Source organism: Rattus norvegicus, chromosome X (assembly GCF_036323735.1).
Source record: "Rattus norvegicus strain BN/NHsdMcwi chromosome X, GRCr8, whole genome shotgun sequence".
Classification (NCBI taxonomy): domain Eukaryota; kingdom Metazoa; phylum Chordata; class Mammalia; order Rodentia; family Muridae; genus Rattus; species Rattus norvegicus.
In genome coordinates this window covers 72,723,948-72,736,563 of record NC_086039.1, presented here as the reverse complement: position 1 = coordinate 72,736,563, position 12,616 = coordinate 72,723,948, and the positions used below count along the sequence as shown (strand labels likewise).

Genomic DNA, 12,616 nt, shown 5'->3' with positions numbered 1-12,616 from the left:
ATGAGCCCTACGTCCGGGAGGTCCCACTCACGAAAACATGGAGATGCAGTCAAGCAAGAGGTATAATGATCCAGCACGCTGGGGTGGCCCTGTAATCAGGACAGAGGTGACCCTGAATAGCAAAAGCATACACTTTTTATACACTTCTGGAGGACAGCCTTTGGCAACAGCATGAGTTGGTCCTTGATGAAGAACATTCCTCAATGGAGAGATATCTTTGGCATGCGGATGGGGGACTGAAAAGGGCCCTGCCCTCTTCGAGGTTAGCTCATTTCCTGGGATAGGGTGTAATTCTAAATTCTTTGGACAGGGTGTAAACCTGGCGAAAGCCCTTAGGGTCCTCATAACCTACCTACCAAGCCAAGCCTCCTAATAGATCTTATGCTTCAGTAAAAACTAGAGTCCTTCAAACAATGAGGTGAAAGCTGTTAATTATCACCATCTATTGTTGCCATAGGGAAATACTTTTCAGGCCTTGAAATTACTTCCAAAACAGCTTCTGCTTGTGCCACAAACTTCAGAACTTTTAAAACAATCCCCAAAAGATAAAAATAAAAATAAAAATAAAAACAAGATAACATTTAACTGAAACTCTGTCACACATGACAGAAAATTTACACCTTTGAGCCTTTGAGCAGCAGGGATGGGGATAAGATATTACTATGCAACCTAGATCATCAGAGAACTCACAATTTTCCTGACTCAATCTCAGAAAGTGGTGAGTTACAGGCGTACACCACGCCAGCTGAATTAACTGCCAAAATACAAACATATCTGGGTTTATGTCGTTATGAAACACTGTTCTTAAACTATTAGAAAAAAGAGGAGGCCACATGGTGATGGCAGGATAATTAAAATACTAGAAAAACAAGCGAATTAACAAAACAGCTCTTTGGAGGTTCAGGATTTCAGTCATCTGTGGTAATGTAACAAGTTCCAGGCCAGGTTATATTCCATGAAATCCCATACAGAAAGAGGAGAAGGAGGGGTTGGGGATTTAGCTCAGCGGTAGAGCGCTTGCCTAGCGAGCGCAAGGCCCTGGGTTCGGTCCCCAGCTCCGAAAAAAAGAAGAAAAAAAAAAAGATAGCTTTAGAAAGAGGAGAAGGAGAAATAGGAGGAGGAGAAAGAGGAGGAGGAGGAATGAAGAAAAAGAGGAGGACAAGGAAAGAGAGCGAAGGAGAGGATCCTCTGAGGTGGCTCAGCCGGTAAAGGATGTGACGTCATCATGGACACCTCCACACAAGCAAAACGTTTACACATATAAAATAAATTCAAAAGAATTACAATAAAGAACAACAATAAAAAGATATAATGGCACACATCTATAATCCCAGCACCCCAAGATTGAGTCGAAAGGCAAAGACAAGAAAAGCACCCAGAAGCTCAGGAGCCAGCTAGCCTGCAGTAGTACACTGTGTGAGACAGAAGACAGATCCTGATTTAACAGGGTGCAAAGAGACTACTGGCTCCTGAAAATTGTCTTCTGACCTCCACATGGGTTGTCATGGGATATAGATGGGTGAGTGTGCACACACACAAACACACAAAGACTGCCAAGCTCACTGTTCCCTTACACTGTACTCCAGAAATCTGTTTAAATTAAAATAAAATAAAAACAAACCAGAAAAAAAACTCAAAAAAATTAAAATTTTTAATATTTAGGAAACTTCAAAATTTCAGATCCCGCATTAATGGGATCCCATCCAAATGTAACTGAAGGTGGGTATAGCTAATTTGGCCTAATTTTGGTTTTTTGTTTGTTTGTTTTTGGAGACAAGGTTTCTCTGTGTAGCCCTGACTGTTCTGGAACTTTCTCTCTGTGTGTCTCTTTCTCTGTATCTCCCTCTCTCTCTGTCTCTGTCTCTCTGTCTCTCTGTGTGTCTCTGTGTGTCTGTGTCTGTCTTTCTTTCTCTCTCTCTCTCTCTCTCTCTCTCTCTCTCTCTCTCTCTCTCTCTGTGTGTGTGTGTGTGTGTGTGTGTGTGTGTGTGTGTGTGTGTGTGTGTGTGTAGGCCAGGCTGGCCTTAAACTCAGATTCATCTGCCTCTGCTCCTGAGTGCTGGGATTAAAGGAGAGCAGCAGCAGGCCCAGCTGCTACAGAATTTAATATGATTTTGGCAGCAAAAACACAATTGGTTTGATCTCGGCTGTGCTTATGCAGTGGTTTCTTATAATTATCCTGCTATTTTTGCCATGAGCTGTATTGAAGAAAATAACAAATAAACCATGCAGTGCCTCTCGTCGAAGCATAGTAAGGAATACTTTATTTTAGATTTAGGAATTACTAAAATGTACCGACGAAAGCTTGGGGAGCAAGTGTAAATGAAGCATGTACAACTTGGAATCCACAGACAAATAAAATGAGAAATAAAATGGGTAGAAAGGCACTAAATAGAGCCATCCATCAGGGTTCAGGAGGTTCTGATTAAAGTGACCTGAGAGTCAGAGATTCCGCCACAGTGAGCTTCCAAAGGAATGTGCTCGGACAGCAATTGTGTTGGGGGTGGGTAGCCTTGCAAAACTGACTGAGAAGTTTGCACAAGGAAGTAAACAGGTTTAGGTGAAGGTTCAGGAGCTTGACTAAAGATTACCAAAACAAAAAAATTGGCCCCAATTTTGGTCCAGTTTTGGCAAGAACCCTGCTATGTTAGTTTAGGGAGAACCTCCTACCTTTGGTAACTGATCACTTAATAGCTAATCTAATCCCCCTTTTTCCTACCCTTGATTGAGGCCAGCCTAAGTGTAACACAGTGAGTTCCAGGACAGTCAGGGCTATATAGAAACCTTTTCTTGAAAAATTACAAAAACAAGAACAAGAAAGAAAGAAGAGGGGCTGGGGATTTAGCTCAGTGGTAGAGCGCTTACCTAGGAAGCACAAGGCCCTGGGTTCGGTCCCCAGCTCCGAAAAAAAGAACCAAAAAAAAAAAAAAAAAAAAGAAAGAAAGAAGAAAATCCGTCTGGTCAGTTGAGCAAGACTCTCCCCTACATTTGCTGTGTTCTCTAGTAACGTTCCATTCATTCAATGCCACAACCACCCTGGCCTCCCAGCCTCTCCTTACATGTGGCTCCTTAACTGTAAATGCCTGGGTGTCTTTCCTACAGGAGTATTTGTCATTGAGCCCAATTTCATCCTGAGGTTTCTTTTGTTCTTATTTCTTTTTTTTTTTTCCGGAGCTGGGGACCGAACCCAGGGCCTTGTGCTTGCTAGGCAAGCGCTCTACCACTGAGCTAAATCCCCAACCCCTTGTTCTTATTTCTTAACAAAGTTTATCTTTATCACTCCAATGTCCAACTCTGGTTTCCTTTGACTGAATCCAGACCCCTTCTTTATTATTCCAGAGAATCGGGGCCCAGAGAACACTTCTTCCAAGAAAAGAAGGCCCAGCATAGTGCTGCACAATCGATCGTACTCAAAGCTCTGTCATGCTGTATTACTAAGCGGTGGCCGACCCCATGGCAATTCCTAGTGAATTTTAAAGATAAGCATGAACATTTCAAGAATGTTAGAAGATAATGGCAGACAATTGGAGTTAGTCAGCTTGTATAGGGCCTGGTAGGGAGAGTAAATACTTTGGTTTTTATTCACCATAAAATGAGCCTTTATTACAGATGTTAGCATTCCTTCTAGGTTTCGCCCCACAGCCAGGTATGCAAGACACTCTAACGGGGCTGTTCGCTCCCTCCTCACTCTCTCTTACTCTCTTACCCTCTCTGTCCCTTCTCACCCCCCCAACTCCCCCAACCCCCGTCTCTGTCCACATGTTCCTGTTCCTGACATGCCTAACAGCTCTCTCTCTCTCTCTCTCTCTCTCTCTCTCTGCCTTTCTCTATCTCTACTCCCTCCTTTTTTTTAAAGAATTATTTATTTATTTTAGGTATAGGATACATTGTAGCTGTCTTCAGACACACCAGAAGAGGGCATCAGATTCCATTACAGATGGTTGTGAGCCACCAAGAGGTCACTGGGAATTGAACTCAGGACCTCTGGAAGAGCAGCCAGTGTGGCTCTTAACCACTGAGCCATCTCTCCAGCCCCTCTACTCCCTCCTTTACTCCCTCAACTTTCCTTCCCATGCCCTAAATAAAGTCTATTCCATACTATATCATTCGTATGGCTAAGGGGGAAGGAAGATATCAGCATGGGCCCTGAAGAGGCACCCCCTTCCACCTCAACATACCACTTCTACCAAACATATACTGGTTCTTTCTTTCTTTTATGTAAAACACAACAATGGATTTTCAAGAGATGAGTAAAATCAATGATACCAACCAGGAGAGAACTGGCTATAGGCAAAGGTTAAAGTTATAAGGCCACAAGATCCTTATTGAGGACCTCTTGCTAGGAACGATACATTTGGAAACCGCCATTTCTGGTTAATTCAGTCCTCTTCTGTCATAGCATCTAGGCCAGCACTGGAACTTGGTTTATAGTTCCAAGACTGTGTTCTTCGTATTAGCCTACATTATATTTCATTGTCATTTGCCAATAAGAAGGATAAAAATAAGGTGTGGTAATGTATGCTTTTAATCCCAGAATTCTGGAGTCAGAGGCAAGTGTAGCTCTGTGTTCGAGGCTAGTTTGATCTGCATAGTGAGTTCTAGAACAGCCAGGGTCACTGACACCATGTCACAAAAAGAAAAAAGAAAAAAAGACTAAAAGTTTTTGTCAGGCCTGGTGTTGCACGTCTTTAATCCTAGCACTCAGGAGGTAGATCTCTGAGTTCAAGGCCAGAAGCCTGCTCTACAAGGTGAGTTCTAGGACAACCAAGGGCTAAACAGAGACACTCTTGTGGGAGTGGGGGGTGGGGGGTAAAAGTAATGAAGTGGGCCAGAGAGATTGCTCAGTGGATAAAGGTGCTGGCCACCAGGCTGGAGAGATGGCTCAGCGGTTAAGAGCACTAACTGCTCTTCTAGAGGTCCTGAGTTCAATTCCCAGCAACCACATGGTGGCTCACAACCATCTCTAATGGGATCTGATGCCCTCTTCTGGTGTGTCTGAACACAGCTACACTGTACTCATATAAATAAAAATTAAAAAAAAAAAAAAAAAGGTGCTGGCCACCCAGCTTGACAGTCTGAATTCAGTCCATGGAACCCACATGTCAGAAAGAGAGGCCTAACTCCCAAAAGTTGTTCTGTGATCTTGGGCACCATTGTATATAACACACACACACACAGACACACACACACACACACAGACATACACACACACACACACAGACATACACACACACACACGCAGACATACACACACACACACCACACACACACACACACAGAGAGAGAAAGAGAGAGAGAGAGAGAGAGAGAGAGAGAGAGAGAGAACTAATGTGGGGGGGGGACCTTTTTAAATGTACTTGGCTGATCAATGACATTCCTGAAGACTTATTATCTCCGTATGATAGTGTTAAAAGATTTGGGTAAGGTGACTGCAAAGACACTGTCAGTGGTTAAGAACACTGTTCTTATAGAAGACCCAGGTTCAAAGCCCAGTACCCACATGTTGCTTCACAACCATCTGTAACTCCAGTTCCAGGGGATCCACTTGACAACCTCTTCCAAGTCCCTCAGGCACCAGACACAGACACATACATGGTGCACAAACGTACATACATGCGAAATACTCATACGCACAAAATATAGTTTAAAATCTAAAAATAAAAAATAAAAAGGCTGAGCAGTGATGGCACACATCTTTATTCCCAGCATTCAATAGGCAGAAGCAAGCAGATCTCTGTGAAGTTTGACAGCCAAGTGTGCAGAGTAGATTCCAGGACAGCCAGGGCTACACAGAGAAATCCTGTTTCTAAGAAAAAATAAAAAACAATAAAAAACAAACAAATAAAGTTTTGGGGTTTTGGTTGTTGTTTGTTTTGTTTTGGACTTGGGAAAGCGTCTTGACAAGTATAAAAGCCCTGGACAGGAAACCAAAGCATTTCCTACCAGCTTGCTTCTGTAGTTCAAAGCTAGAAATCAGAAAATGTCGGGAGTTAATGTTATACCCTGCACTGGGTCTAGTGTTGATATTTGGTGAGTGCTTATAGGAAGAGAGCAGAATTTCTCCCTTGTTGTAAAAGACACAATTGGTTAATTCAAAACAAGCTAGAAATATAGAGGCCAGCAAGCCAGGGAACCATGTGGATCATGCACACAAATTTTAATGTATGAGAAAAAGGGCAAAGGAATCTAGGAGTAAGAAATGTTGAGGAAATTTCTTGGGCATTTTTGCTCCAGAAACACTGGACTTCCATATAGGTGATCACGCTCATGCATTTTCTATGATCTTCAATTAGGAGAATTTTCATGTATTTTGTTTTTGTTTTTTGAGTTTTTTTCTTATTTACAGTTTTGTTTTTTGAGGACGGGGTTAATGGTTATGGTACCTCTCATCTTACTATGGAATGTATCATTTTTGAGATGCTACTCCAAGGAAGAGAAAAATACCTTTCCTTCTATTAATGTACAGCCCTGGCTCAGAGCCCTACAACATTAGACAAACTAAGAGCTATGCTTGGGGCTGGAGAGATGGCTCAGCAGCTAAGAGCACTGACCGCTCTTCCAGAGGTCCTGAGTTCAATTCCCAGCAACCACATGGTGGCTCACAACCATCTGTAATGGGATCTGATGCCCTCTTCTGGTGTGTCTGAAGACAGTGACAGTGTACTTATATATAATAAATGAATAAATCTTTTTAAAAAAAAAAGAGCTAGGCTTGGTAACAGCTGGGAAGCAGAGGCAGGAGGATTCAAGTAGAAGGCCAGCCTGGGCAGCTTAGTAAGCCCCGGTCTCAAAATTGAAAAAGCAACAAAGGGCTGCGACGTAGCTCAGTGGTTAAGTGCTTGCCTAGCACACGCAAGGCACTGGGTTCAATCCGGAGCACCAAGAGGGAAATAAAAAATGAGAGAAAAGCATAGGAATGTACTTGTTCTGAGTTTCGTGTGACACAGGAGACTCCCAAAGAGAATGAGGACTCAACTACTTAAATCTGAGTGCTTTTTATAGTATGTTTAAAGAAGAATGGAGCATCATAGAAAAGCATGTTAAACAGCAATCGTGGAATCTGTTGGTACTAAACTGGGGGAAAGTAGGGAGATCTGTTAGTTCGGATTCTTTTCTTTTCTTTGGACATCTGCCCCAAGCGAAAGGGACTGTCCTTTGCTCCCCACATGGGGAAGACACCTCTCACATGAGAAGCTCATGTTCCACTTCAAGGCAAAGTCAAAAAATCACTTCTGAGATTTTGGAATCTACTTCAGGGCAGAAGGGAAAGACAAAGTCATTTTGACCTTCCTGCTCTGGCCATGTCTCCTAATTCCTTCAGCTGAAAGCCCTTACTCTGTGGAGCCAGATTGGACGGAGGGAGAGGGGGACTGGATCCTGAATTTCATTAATACTGTGACGTATACATATGCTAGCATATGCAAAAAATTTCCGGAAAAATAAACAGGAAACTGTTCGTAGCTCTTTACTATTAAGGGAGACAACTGAAAAGCAGGAAGTTGAATCTTTTAACCTTCCCTGACACTGCTGACCTCCGACTTAAGACACTAAAGTGAGGCTGGGGATTTAGCTCAGTGGTAGAGCGCTTACCTAGGAAGCGCAAGGCCCTGGGTTCGGTCCCCAGCTCCGAAAAAAAAAAAAGAACCAAAAAAAAAAAAAAAAAAGATAAGACACTAAAGTGAAACACAGGAGAGGCTATGACTTGAGCTCAGATGATTGAGTAATAGCCTACAATCCACAAAGCCCTAAGTGTTATCCCCAGCATCTCATAATCTGGGCATGTGGTGGCCAGGCAGAATTACACGAACCTTGTCTCAAAAACAAACTAACGAGCTGGGCAGTGATGGCACAAGCCTTTGATCCCAGCACTTTGCCAGGGAGGCAAAGGCATGTAGAATTCTGAGTTTGAGGCCAGCCTAGTCTATCTAGAGAATGAGTTCCAGAACAGATAGAACTACACAGGGAAACCCTATGTCAAAAAACCCAAAGACCAGAACAAACAATAATAAACCAAGCAAAAAGAAAAAGTCTCATATTGCTTAGCATGTGAGACTGTTTTATCCCTAGAACTGTATAAACAGAACACAGACCTGTAAGACAAGCCCTTATTAGGTGATGACAGGAGGATCAGAAGTTTCAAGTTATCTTTGGCTACATAGGAAGTTCTGTGCCAGCCAGGACCCTGTTTCAAGAAAAAAAGTTCTCAACCTGTGGGTTGTAACCCCTTTAGCAAATCTCTATCCCAAGAAATATTTACATTATGATTCATAACATTAATAAAATTACAGTTATAAAGTAGCAATTTAATTAATAATTTTATAATTGGGGTCATCACAACATGAAGAACTATATTAAAGGGTAAAAAGCATTCAGAAGGTTGAGAACCCCTATTTTATAAAAAGAAATGAAACAATTACTTTTTAAAAAAGGTTTATTTATTATATATATAAGTACACTGTAGCTGTCTTCAGACACACCAGAAAAGGGTATCAGATCCCATTATAGATGCTCTGGAAGAGCAGTCAGTGCTCTTAACCGCTGAGTCATCTCTCCAGTCCTAAAACAACTACTTTTTAAAGGGTAACGGCTGAAGAGAAGGCTCAGCAGATAAAAGCACCAACTCTCAAAAGTTGTCCTCCGACCTCCACTATAGCACCATAGTGCTACACACACACACACACACACACACACACACACACACACACGCACGCACGCACGCACGCACACGCAAATGCACACATGATAATATAAATAACAATGACAAAATGCTGTCCTTTGAAACCAGGAATGTGGCTCAGAACTGTAATCAGGAGATCGAGACAGACAAACCAACACAAACTGACGGCCAACCAAGGCTTCATACCAAATCTGTGTCTCAAAAACAAATAAGGGTGGAGGTGGAGGTCAGTGGTAGAGAATTTGCCAAGTGTATGTATTAGGCCCTGGGTTTAACACTCCCTCACCCAGCACCACAAAAACAGTAACATCAAGAATAGTGTCATGGAGAGTTTATCTGGGCAGTTAATTGTGGGTTTTGTTCATTCTTTTTTCTGTTATTTCACAATCAAATATAGTTTTAAAACCATGGTATAGTTCTAGAAATTGCCATTTAAAATTTTAAATGTTTTATTAGCACATATCAATTATACATAATACTTTTATTACTTTATACTTGTACATAATATATTTCAATTAAAATCCAATTCATCCCCACTGGTTACCCCCATCCCTCTTCTACTCCAGCTAACCCCCACCTTCTTCCTGACCTGCCCCCTACTACCACCTCACTTTCTACTTTCATGTCTCTGTGTGTTTGTATGGGACAAATACATCATTTCTTCAGAGTAGTATGTCCCAAATGTTTCTGGAAGTTTGATGTATTTAGCATCCCATGAAAGAAAAGAGATTGCTAGGCCAAATTCATTGAATTGCTTTAGGATACTGAAAGGCAGTTACAGTACAGGAAGAAAAATGTTTTAGCATAGAACTGGTCTCCATCTCACAGATAACTAACTAGGTTAAGAGAGATTCTAGCCAAAGAATACAGTCAGGCTCAGCAGGGAGAAAAAAACAAAAAAACAAAAACCTGAGGTAAAAGGGACTGTGACTCCAGCGACAGTACTTTTGCTTAGAGCAAGCCTGGGTGATAAGGAGGCCAGGGGAATCTTGCTGAACCGAGCCAGTAAGATTTTTGGCTCTGACTGTACTTTTAGTCTTGCCTCTCTTAAGGAGCAAGGATAGAGCCTAAAAGTAAAGTTTAATTGAAAAGAGAAATCATCAGAGGCACACTGAGCAGAGAGCCTTTGTCAACTGGTTCTTGGATGCTTTTTCTTGTTTTCCTTAAATGAAGGGACAAAAAGTAGTTAAGATGTCAAAGCTCCCAATTTTCATATTCTCCCCAAGAAAATAAAGAAAGCAGCTCCCAATTCTGCAGCTGGTCCCCCAACCTGGAGAGCAAATACCCTGGCAGGTGGTTTCTTGATACATTTGTGATGCGGAAATGGAGAAAGAAGTGGAGAAAAGCATATGCCAAAGGTGTGAAAAAAATAAGTTGCTAATCAAGAAATAGAAGGTAAGCCACTCTACATGATAAACAGGGACAAGGAGAAGGGAGACTGTAACCCAGTGGGGAAGCCTTTGCTCAACATCTGTGAAGCCCTAGTTTCCAGCTCCAGTGTCTCAAAACAGTAAAGTAGCAAATGCATGAATAAGTAAGTAGTATACTTATTAATAATAAATAAATAAAATAATAAAAAGGACATGAGAGAGAGAAGAAGAAGAAGAAGAAGAAGAAGAAGAAGAAGAAGAAGAAGAAGAAGAAGAAGAGGGGGAGGAGGAGGAAGGGGAGGAGGGGGAGGAGGAGGAGGAGGAGGAGGAGGAGGAGGCATAAGCAGGAACAGGAGCAGCAGGGCTGGAATTTCTGAAAGATTCTTCATGGTCATAGAAATGCTATTTCCCTGCAACTCAAAGGTTCTCCAGAGGTTGTGGACTTATAGCTTACCTTTACCAGAGAGACTGAAAATAAGTATACTTATGAGAAATGTTCCCCTTCTTCAATGTTGACATCTGACTCACAAATATCGTTTAGCAATGTGGAAATCACAAGAGATGCCTTTGTGAGCCTGATTTTATATTGGCCATTTTCTACCTACTGGTATAGGAATATTGATCAGGCCAAATAAAATTGCCTTTCCCCTGAGACAAGGGTGAGTCACCTAAAGCAAAGAAATAGAGGACTTAAAGTACTGGATGTATCCTTAAGAAAGGACCAGCTTCCTTGCTGCTCCATAACTCTAGGCCCAACCCCCGAGTAATGAAACTATTGTTATTGGGAAGAATAAATGTAAGGGTGTCAGTATCTTGGAGGGACAGGGAGAGAGAAAATGTGCATATTTAAAGAATTTTGGAAAGTGTGACTACAAAGCTACCAGAAGTACAGGAGAATTGTAAGATAAGTCATAAAAAATGATATTGAGCTGGCTCTGATGGCTCATGCCTTCAGTTCCAGCACTTGGGACGCAAAGGCTGACGGGTCTCTGAGTTCAAGACATCTTGATCTAGATTTTATCTACCTACTCCATAATATCTGACTCCTCTTCCATGTGAAGTATATTCTTGCTTTGATTCTTACCTTTCACTGTACTTTTTCTAATAGCCAATTATCTCATCCTTGTAAACACATTCAAAGCTCCTTTGTATCAGCCTTAACTTTTCCCCATAAAAGGGACCTCAAAAAGCCAGTAAGCCAGCTGGCCAGACCTCAGTCCACCTCTAAAATAAAGCTCGCGTAAATTGGACTGTTGTGGATTTGGTCTTTCTCCTCATATATTCAGGTTTAACAAAAATTCAAGAGTTCTCACATAGTAAGGAAATCTTCTGTCATTGAGCTATATTATCCCTAGACCTTGATCTGATCCATGTCTTGTGGGGTTTCTTTTGTTGGTTGATTTAATGAGAAAGGTGAATGTGAACTCAGAAAAGAAAGAAAATGAAAGTTTAATAGAATAAGCACAACAAAGATGCCACAGCCCTGAACTCCAGTGGCCTCCAACAGGAAGCCAAGAGCCCAGCAGTCTCCTGGAACCAAGGTACTCAAACGTCCCATGGTTACTGGATTCAAAGGGAAGTCTCAAGCTTTGACACTTTGAGTCAAAACACTTGGGAAGCAGAGGCAGGAGGATATCTTTTAGTTCCAGGCCACGGACTGATCCACATAGTGAGTTTCAGGACAGTCAGAGCTATGCAGAGAGACCCTGTCTCAAGAAATAAAAGGAGAAGAGAGGAGAGGGGAGAGGAGGGAAGGGGAAGGGAGGAGGGAGGGAAGGGGAGGGGAAGGGAGCAGAGGAGAGAGGAGGGGAGGGGAGGAGGGAAGACAGGACGGGATAGGAGAGGTAACAAAGGAAAGGAAAAAGGAGGAAAAAAAGGAAGCTTCTTTGTCTTCTTGGGAGTTGTGAAAAAAGTCTCCAAGAACCAGTGGGGGGGGACCAGATGTTGGTGGTCACCATGGTGATCTGACCAGATCTCTCTGACATACATAAACAAACAAACAATTTGCTGGGACTGGTTTCTAGGGCAATCAGGGGTTTTGTCTTACTTTGGGTGTGGTGTTTGCTTTGTCTTTGAGCCAGGGTCTCACTCTGTAGCCCAAGCCAGCCTCAATTTTGAGGCAATCCCCCTGACTCTGCCCTCCATCCTTGGTGCTAGAATTACCAGTATGAGCCCCCATGACCGCCACATCTATCTTATAGACGTGTCGTAATTTAAATAATTTCCTACTGACAAAATAAACACTTCTAATCTATCACTGCAATGAGTCATACAGGAATGAACATGATTCTAATTATGTTTTGAGTACATATACATGAACATTACCATAAGATACATTTCTAACATGTAATTACTATTTCAAAAGATAAGCGCTTTTTAAAGAATTTTCATCTATAATGCCAAATTGCCTTCTGGAAATGTCGTATGATATTCACATTTATCATCGCCCCAGACAACATTAAATGTGTCATTCTTTTTCATCTTGACAGTTTGATACTTGAAAGACAGTATCTTAGGGCTATAGATATAACTCAGTGGTAGAGCACTTGCTTCCTATGTTCAAAGCCCTAGA

The 12,616-nt window shown here is 41.9% G+C and overlaps 1 long non-coding RNA gene across 2 annotated transcripts in view; it reads right to left on the bottom strand.

Annotated features, from left to right (window-relative positions):
* Positions 1-5,676: 5,676 nt before the first annotated feature.
* Jpx (JPX transcript, XIST activator) overlaps positions 5,677-12,616 on the bottom strand; it is a 153,725-nt gene continuing 146,785 nt past the window's right edge. For both annotated transcript variants that reach the window (XR_597655.4, XR_010061437.1), the window contains one exon: positions 5,677-5,803. This is a non-coding gene — a long non-coding RNA (JPX transcript, XIST activator). The remainder of the gene's footprint in view (positions 5,804-12,616) is intronic.